The sequence below is a fragment of the Moschus berezovskii genome, chromosome 16 (genome assembly GCF_049115385.1).
Source record: "Moschus berezovskii isolate FMDL1 chromosome 16, NW_MosBer_1.0, whole genome shotgun sequence".
NCBI classification, from domain to species: Eukaryota; Metazoa; Chordata; class Mammalia; order Artiodactyla; family Moschidae; genus Moschus; species Moschus berezovskii.
This window is the reverse complement of record NC_142475.1, coordinates 76,141,018-76,150,707: the sequence shown is the minus strand read 5'-3', so window position 1 is coordinate 76,150,707 and position 9,690 is coordinate 76,141,018. Positions and strand designations below refer to the sequence as shown.

Here is a 9,690-nt window from a genome sequence, read left to right as displayed (position 1 = left end):
AAACAAATATACTTCTGGACTTGAAGGATTGTGTTTGTCGTATTCCCTGTTATGTCTGGATTAAAATCTAAGGATACAGTGCTTCATTTCTCAATAGAAAGGACAAGGAGTTGGTGCTTTATTACATATATGTTCAGGAAAGGAAGGCTTCCCAGGTGGCTCAGTGGTAAAGAACCTGCCTGACAATGCAGGAGACATAAAAGACACAAGTTTGATCCCTGGGTCACAAAGATCCTCTGGAGGAGAGCATGGAAACCCACTCCAGTATTCTTGTCTGGAGAATCCCATGGACAGAAGAGCCTGGGGTAGGGAGTGGTTACAGTTTGTGGAGTCAAAAAGTTGCACACAATTGAAGTGACTTAGGACACATGGCAGGAAAGGAGTGCTTAGGAAACAAGAGCAGGGCGCATTCCCTGAGGCACAGAGCCTTGGCAGCCCCACATGTAACAAACTCACTGGCTATGTGGGCTGGTGGCACAAGGCTGGGGAGAGGCTGTGACTAAGCCCCCTCCCACTGATGCATCATCAGGCCCTCTGGGGCTCTCACACACTTCAGGAATCTCTGTGCTCCATTCAGAGCTTGGGGTTGAATCTTAGGCCCCTTAAACTAAGTTCACATAGGGCCCAACATCTGAAACAAATATACATGATCCGAACTAGAGGGATTTCCCTGGTGTTCCAGTCAGTAAGACTCCATGCTCCCAATTAAAGAGAGCCCAGTTTGATCCCTGGTCAGGGAACTAAATCCCACATGCATGCCTCAACTTAGAGTCTACATGTAATGATAAAGATCCCTCAAACCGCAAATAAACCCCTTCACAGCCAAATAGTAAATAAATACATATTTTTAAAAAAAGAGAGAAATGATTGAATAAACAAATACATGGGAGAGAGGAGAGAGCTGCCTCATTTGGTGATCAGATAGTAAAGAATCCACCTGCAGTGCAGGAGACCTGGGTTCGATCCCGAAGTTGGGAAGATCCCCTAGAAAAGGGAAGACTCCAAACTTCCAATGCAGGGGTTGCTGGTTTGATCCGTGGTCAGGGAACTAAGATCCTGTATGCTGCAGGATGTTGCCCCCAAAAAAGAAACAAAAAGAAAAAAAATTGCAGCATATATACTAAAATTGGAATGATACAGAGATTAGCATGGCCTTTGCAGCAGTATGACTCCCAAATTAGTGCAGTGTCCCATATTTTTAAACCATCTCCCAAGAAAAGAAAAAAAGTTTGCTCTTTAAGAGAGGTGTAGATAATTAGAGCTGTACTTTTTTATATTCAATAATCTAAATCAAAATTAGACTCCTTTTCCCTACACTTGACTTCATTTTGCAATGTGGCATTTTGATGTCAAGTTCTTTTTTCTTTGCATGCCTCTTGAAGTCAAAATGCTTGTTCTGAAAGGTAGCTGTCAATAATTTCCAAGCAGCTAAAATATGCTCAGGCCTGAGACTGGAGGGCAAGCCTAAAAGACTGATGGCACTTTTAATTTTAAAGCATTTGAATGTATTCTACTTATGAATAGCTCTCTGCCTGCGTGAAAGTGTGTGTTAGTTGCTCAGACATGTTCAGTTCTTTGTGACCCCAGGGACTAAAACCCACCAGGCTCCTCCGTCCTCGGGATTTCCTAGGCAAGAATACTGGAGTGGGTTGCCGTTTCCTTCTCCAGCGGATCTTCCTGACCCAGGGATCGAACCCCGGTCTCCTGCAAAGCAGGCATATTATTTACTGGCTGAGCCCCTGGGGAAGCCCATTACTCATGAAGGTTCATAGTCAGAAGGCAAGAGCAGAACCTGTTCTGGCCAGAGGACTCACGCTGTCCTTCCAAAGACTCTCACAGGACAAAAGCAAGCTGGGATGGCAGGAAAGGGGGATGGCAAACTGGGGTGCTCAAGCCAGGATCCCAATCCTGTCCTGATACTCCTCCCAGCTCACCTTCACCAGTGGGATTCCCTGGAGGTCTGTGTACACCTGGCAGTTGGTCCAACTTCTTCCTTGAGAGCCACAATCAATGTCCTAGAGGTGGAGGGATCCAGGGGTCCAGCTTCTGCTGTCACAGAGGCTACTGGACAGGGCATCATTCTGCAACTAGAACTGGAGAAACTCCAGGAACAGCTGTCAGCTTAGCTTCTTGGGCACCTTAAACAGTACTGTACACTCTCACGCATTAAGAGTCATCGATGTAGGTTGAGACAAATGGGCACCACTTGATTGCAATATTTCTCTCTGCAAATCCATCTCAAATTCTGAACTGTCAATTTATAACTGGTGATTCAGAACATTTAGAAGCTGGGAATCACTTGATCAAATGGAATTATGGGCCTGAGACACTGGAAGTTGAAAGATATAGGCCTTGGCAGGAAAATTAAAAGTCAACTCAATTTCATAGAAGAAGGAATTAAGATGAAAAGAGAAAGGAAAATGGAATCAAAATTAGGTGATACTTGTGAGATTCTCTTTTTCTGATAGTAAATTCATTAGCAATGCCAGGTAAAGGTTGAGTTTCATGATATTTCAAGGTAAGGACACCATTCATTCTGCAGAGAGTGCATCTTTCGTAAACACACTGGTACTTCAAGAAGTCTGAAGACAGGACTTCTTGTGAAATAAGATGTGAAATAATTTGTCACTTGCCTGTCTTGGTGCCCTCTTTCAAAATGGAAGCATCCGTCTTCATTTTCCTTCATGCTTTGCAACAATGAGTTATACATTTTTCATGAAAATTGAGTGGGTATAAGATAAATATTTTCCTAGGGTGAAAGTGGAAGAATTTGAATTCCATGATGAGTTTTCTCTGTAGGAAACTACTATAAAATAGACTGTCACATTCTCAACCTGATGGTAATCATATGAATTGGGGAGTCTTTATCTTTATTTCACTTTGCCTTGAAAAAACAACTCACAACTTAGGAAAGATTTTTATTCACAAGGTAACTCCTTTTATTTTATTTTTATTTATTTGGCTGTGATAGGTCTAAGGTGAAAGTGTTAGTCACTCGGTTGTGTCCGACTCTTTGTGAACCCATGAACTGTAGTCCGCCAGGCTCCTCTCTCCATGGAATTCTCTAGGCAAGAATACAGATCAAACCCAGGTCACCTGCATTGAGAGCTTGGAGTCGTGGCCACTGGACCACCAGGGAAGTTCTGGTACCTTCTTTTACATATATATTGAGTTTTATGCTTCTGAAGTCATCATATATGTCAGCTGCTGCTGCTAAGTCACTTCAGTTGTGTCCGACTCTGTGTGACCCCACAGACGGAAGCCCACCAGGCTCCCCCGTCCCTGGGATTCTCCAGGCAAGAACACTGGAGTGGGTTGCCATTTCCTTCTCCAATGTGTGAAAGTGGAAAGTGAAAAGTGAAAGTGAAGTCGCTCAGTCGTGTCCGACCCTTAGCGACCCCACGGACTGCAGCCTACCAGGCTCCTCCATCCATGGGATTTTCTAGGCAAGAGTACTGGAGTGGCTTGCCTTTGCCTTCTCTGATATATGTCAGCAATTGATTAATATTCTCTGATAAGCTAAGGATGAAAATATATCAGTGTATCATCCAGAGGGGAAATTAAAGGGCAACTTTGATTTCCTAGAAAACAGATAATAGCTATTATCTGGGGACTAGGACATACGTCAGAAAACTTCCATGCTCATCATTTCTGTTTCTGGGCTGCCTCGGCATTGGGCAATGATTTAAAAAGTAGAGAGCTGTGAGGAGCTGATCTTCTGATTTGTCTTTTCCCCTGAGGTGCAACCACTGCCTTCTGTGATGGAAAATCATTATGTTTGCTTTGCTGCCCACAGGCTACCAGAAGGTCTGTAATGCAGTTAGCCCACGTAAGTGCCCACTGGCTGGACCAATATTCATAAGCGAGAAAACCTTGCATCTTGTTTTCAGATAGGGGAAGAAATAAAATTCTCCAAAATCTTAAATAAACCTCAGATGTGCCATTTAATGGGCTTCCCTGGTGGCTCAGTGATAAAGAATCTGCCTGCCAATACAGGAGATCCATGGGTTGGGAAGATCACCTGGAGTAGGAAATGGCAACCCACTCCAGTATTCCTGCCTAGAAAATACCGTGGACAGAGAAGCCTGGTGGGCTACAGTCCACTCGTAAAAGAGTGGGACATGACTTAGACTAAACAGTGAGAGGGCCCTCTAATGTGAGTTCTTGTAGCATCATCTCCAATAGGATTAGGAAATAGAGTGAATAAAGCCGTTGTATGTGACTCTGCCCAGAATCTTCTGATCCAGCAGGTAAGCTGTTGATCAATGGATGCTCCTGAGAGAGGAGTTCCCTTAGCAACTGCTCAGCAGCTCTTTGAGATCTAGGGTAAAGGACTAAAGTTAGGAGCTTCTTTGAAGAATCTAATCAGAATTTTCCAATTTTATGATGCCTATTGACAAGCAGTTGGGGACTGTGTGTGTGCTTAGTTGGGTCAGACTCTTTGCAACCCCATGGACTGAAGTTCACCAGGCTCCTCTGTCCATGGGGTTTCCCAGGCAAGAATATTGGAGTGGGTTGCCATTTCCTTTTCCAGGGGATCTTCCCAACCCAGGGATCTAACCTTGTCTCTTGTGTCTCCTGCATTGGCAGGCAGAAATTTTACCACTAGCACCACATGGGAAGCCAAGGAGGAGAAACCAAGTAAATAAATATAAAATGGAATAACAATAAAATTAGCATGTAAATAAATTGGAATTCAGATCACATAAGTACATAAAAATATAAAACTAATCTGTGATGATTTATCAAGCCTCCAAAACTAAACTTAAACAACTTTGGATATTCATGACTGAAGCCAATTGTACATGGCATATATAGATAAAATTAATGCCACTTAACACACCTCAAATTTATAGACTATAATGTAACGAATCATCCTTTCTAAAACACCATTTGATCTCATTTTTTCACTTGTTGAAAACTTCCTTAATTTATCTATGAATTATTCATAAGTTACAAGTAGGATAATTTATGTAAAGCCCACCCTAAAAGGAAGTCTTAATAAGGAATTAATAATTGAAATGATTTTGAGTACATCAGATAAAATGTTAGTGTCAATGACTTTTGTGCAGAAGGGCATTTGAGTCAAAATACCCTTGGGGAAAAAATGTTCTTGGCCCAGTACTAAACACGTAAGAGCTACTCTAATTATGTTTAATATTTTTGGCATAGGGTCAAATTCCTGTGGTTTTAAATACTACCGTGGGAAAGTCTTTTGTCAAAGTGGTTTCTAAAACAAATAAAGCCTGTACATAACACAAATGTACATACTGTGGCAAGTTGACATGGAGCGCCAGCCAGGCTGTTCCATCCAGGGTGGAAGATGACAAGCCCTGTTTTAGCTCAAGTCCCTGGGACAGATCAGGAAAGGAAACAGTCCCAGGACATTTGGTACCCAAAGGATGCTGCATGATCAAGTGTGATGTAGGTAAGTGTGGGCTCCAGGAGATCAAAAACTTGGGACTTCCCTGGAGGTCCAGTGGCTAAGAATCTCTGCTCCCAATGCAGGGGACCTGGGTTCAATTCCTGATCAGGGAACAAAGATCCACAACTAATTGTTCATGTAGTGTTGCAACTAAAAGACCCTGCAAGTCACAATGAAGATCAAAGATCCCCCAGGCCACGACTAAGACCCAGCAAAGTCAAAATAAATAAATATTACAACAAAACTTTGTGTGGCACCAATAGTAGGAAATTTTGCGGGTGGCAGCTCTCAAGAATCACCTACTAACAACAAGGTCCTACTGTATAAGGGCTTCCCCGGTGGCTCAGCAGTAAAGAATCCACCTGCAATGCAAGAAACGTTAAGAGACACGGGTTCAATCCCTGGGTCAGGAAGATCCCCTGGCAGAGGAAATGGCAACCCACTCCGGTATTCTTGCCTGGAAAATCCCATGGACAGAGGAATCTGGTAGGCTACAGTCCATGGGGTCACAAAGTGTTGGACGCAACTGAGCATACTTCACCAACTGAAAAAATAAATGAAAAGACATTAAAAGTTTACTGCCTACCAATATTTACTGAGAAAACGACTAATAGTTGTATCTCTGTAAGAAGAAGGAATAAACCAGAAAGGCAATATAGAAAGGAAGAAGAGCCATTAAATAGCATGTACATCTTCAAAAAATCTGAAAAGAAAAAAGAGAGCAAAGAGAGGCCAGATTCAGAATCAGGAAGTTGACTGCATCTCTGAACCTTAGTTCTTTCATCTATAAAATGGCAGGATTAGCTATTAACGTCACAACTTATTTGACAAACAATTGCAGGTAGTTTTCTGTTATTGATTTTTTTTCAATTAATGTTGCTGCTTAGATTTCATATCCTTTTTCTCCTACTGCTTTTGATTGAATATTCTCTGCATAAGATTCTTCTTATTCCCCAAGGCTAGTCTAGCAAGGATTCATTCAATTGTGGCTTGTTGGTAGTGACAGAGATATTTGTACACACTCACAACCATGAACACACACACAGTGACAGGTGTGGCTGTCCATTTCCTTGGCTGGGGCATCCGACTTTCTAGAATCTATCAATCATGATTTGTTAAGTTATGCTGCAGTAGCAACCCAATTTCATCAGCCTAAAACCAACAGTATTTATTTCTCACTTGTCCCTGCAGAGTCCTCCCTGTAGGACCTAAGTTTCTTCCGCAGCCAGCATCTAGGAAGGTATTGGTCAGAGTCAGAGGAGGAAGAGAGTAATGCAGAAACCACGTCCACTCGCTTGTCATTGGTCAGACAAGTCAAATGACCACACCTGACTCCACAGGGCAGGAAGGAAACCTTTCCATAAGCCTCTGAAGGGAATCGAAAATATCTAGTGGAAGCTAATAACTATCTCACAGTGGCGAGGTTGTTCCTATCTTTGAATTTTGAAGCATATTCAGGGTCAGTCTCACTTAAGTTTCTCTTGGACTTATGTTTTCTACAACAAAGGTTCTTCTTTTCCACTTTCCAGACAGTCCACTCTGACTAGAAACCTTTTTTTTTTTCATCCTAAAACAGTACCAAAATCATCAACTCACTTTAGAAATGCAGAGACAGACCATCTCTGCCAGGAATCAGGTGCACTGCCAGAAAGAAAGATCCCTTTCACTCTTTCATGATTAATCTGTAAATTAGAAAGCAAATGCAAATAATGTCAAACGGAATATTCTGCCATATTAGATTCTCAATGACAATTTAGACATTGCTGTGAAAATCTATAAAATGCCATATGAAGGTCACTAGTTATCCACGTTAGATCATATGACCAAGTTTTAATTTAAAATATTTCTCATCTTATCAGTGAAATACAAAATGAAATTTATATTTTATATTTCATTAACTCAACATGCTTTATTTCTAAGTATGAGTTGAAAGTGAAAGTCACTCAGTTGTGTACAACTCTTTGCAACCCCATGGATAGTAGCCCACAAGGCTCCACTGTCCATGGAATTCTCCAGGCAAGAATAATGAAGTGGGTAGCCATTCCCTTCTCCAGGGGATCTTCCCAAACCAGAGATGGAACCTGGGTCTCCTGCATTGTGGGCAGATTCTTCACCATCAATATGTATAAATATTATCATTTATTTGTTTGTGGTATGTTAGAGATAGTCTATACTATGAATTTAGAGTCATATAAGTATGCTATTAAATCCTGGTTCTGCTTATTAAAAACAAAGTTACCTTTGTAAGTTATCAGGCCACACTGACCCTCATTTTCTCCACTTAACTGTTATTATGGAATAATAATACTCTCCTAGGGGTTTTGAGAGGATTAAGTGGAGCGATGTTTGTAAGTAAAATGTCTGGCATAGTGCCTGGCTCAAGACACAGAAAACATCAGGACTTCCTTTCTGACCTTCCATTTTGCTTAAGTCAGCCTGTACTGCCCTGTTCAGATTTCACCCTGAAATAGGAGAGCTAAATGTGTATTTCCTCTTTCAACTCATCATGGAGAATAATGAGTAATTAGGGAATGTAAGAGCAAAATAAATAAAATTCCTGAAGGCAGTTGGTTTGCAGAATGGCAGTAATTCAATCCAGAAATTAATTCTTGTAAATTCTCAATGATTATCATCTCTAGAATTCTTTAACTGTAGCTCCCCAGAAATCCACATAAAGGGAAATCTGCAGAAAGGGCCAGCTTACGAGTCAGGGTTGTGCATCACCTATTCTGGTTCCCACTGTCCTTTACATGTGAGAGGTGACCAAGCACCCAGAACTCACAAGGAGAAGCAGCTGGTGTTCAGTTCCCTGTGTTGTTGTTGTTTAGACATTAAGTCGGGTCCAACCCTGTGACCCCATGGAATAAAGCACGCCAGGCTCCTCTGTCCTCAGCTCCATGTGGCCATCAACTTTTCCAATGCCTCATTCCAGTTGTGTTTTTTCTCTTTTTCACACAGTTTGCTCATATTCATGACCTCTTCCTCTTTTTGTTTTCTCTATTTTTTCTCTCTCTGTCTCCCTTTAAAAAAGATATTTATGCATTTGGCTGCACCAGGCCTTAGTTGTGGCATGCAGTTTCTTTAGTTGCTGCATGTGGGATCGAGTTCCCTGACCAGGGGTTGAACCTGGGTCCCCTGCATTGGGAGCATGGGGTCTCGGCCACTGGACCACCAGGGAAGTCCCTCTGTCCCCTTTTAACTCTCTCTCCTGATTACCTCCTCTCTTGTCATCTCTTGTTAGATGTATTTCCCCAGTTTCTCTTGCCATCTCTCATTTGGTAATGGATCGGTCACTCACTCTACATCATCACCTAACTGCCACTCGTCCCTCAACATCACATTCATTACTTACTGGAAATGGTGAGACTTGCCTTAATGTTCAAATTACTACGATCACAGAGCCAGTGGCCACCCTTTGTCCTCTGTGTGACTTCCTACACCACAGCCTTTGTAGACGGTCATCTCTGCTAGAGCTTGCCAATGGGGAGAAACTTCTTTCTTCAGGATGCTTTTCTTGGCATCATCAGAGAACTCTAATATCTGGAAAGATCTTCCTGCTATTTGCACAAAATTCACCTCCCTGTTATTTCTTCTGACTGGTCTCAGTTGGTTTTGTTTTCTCCCTAATGATCACTTTCTAAATATTCGAAAATACCAATTTTATGTCCTTAACTCTCCTTCTTCTGTAGCAACACATCCTCAGCTTTTTTATTTATCACTTTGACCCATGAGTATAACCTGCGTGAATAAATGAGGTGGTCTTTCTGGGCCCTGGACTTTGGCCTAAACTTCATGCTCTGCCTCCTCATGTCGTGTGTTGAAAGGATGTCTTGTGTGCATCTGTCATCCAGGGAACTTATAGTGGTTTCAGAACACAGATAACCTAGGCCCATGGTCTCTGGATGGTTCCCCAAAGACACGGCATCATCCTATGAAACAATGAATATGCAAATGAACAATGGCCAGGATATATATATACATACACACACACACATATATAAAACACTGGCATCAAATCTTCAGCAGCCACTTTAGGAAATCAATCCAATAATGATAATAAGCATGCCAAGGAGTCAGCCTGCTATCTGCAAGTCAGACTTGTAGGAAGACAGACCACTATCTCTAGTAACAATCCAGGAAGCCAAACAATCACCCCTGTAACAACTGGCCCCAAATGGCCAAGACTTGATTAGTCATTGATACTTTCCATAATTGCTGTTTGCACTTCCAACTTGCGTGCTAAGTCACTTTAGTAATGTCCGACT

General features: G+C 42.0%; 1 pseudogene; it reads left to right on the top strand.

Annotated features, from left to right (window-relative positions):
• The first annotated feature begins 1,106 nt into the window (after nt 1-1,106).
• Nucleotides 1,107-1,200, top strand: LOC129560573 (U6 spliceosomal RNA; annotated as a pseudogene).
• Nucleotides 1,201-9,690: the final 8,490 nt, after the last annotated feature.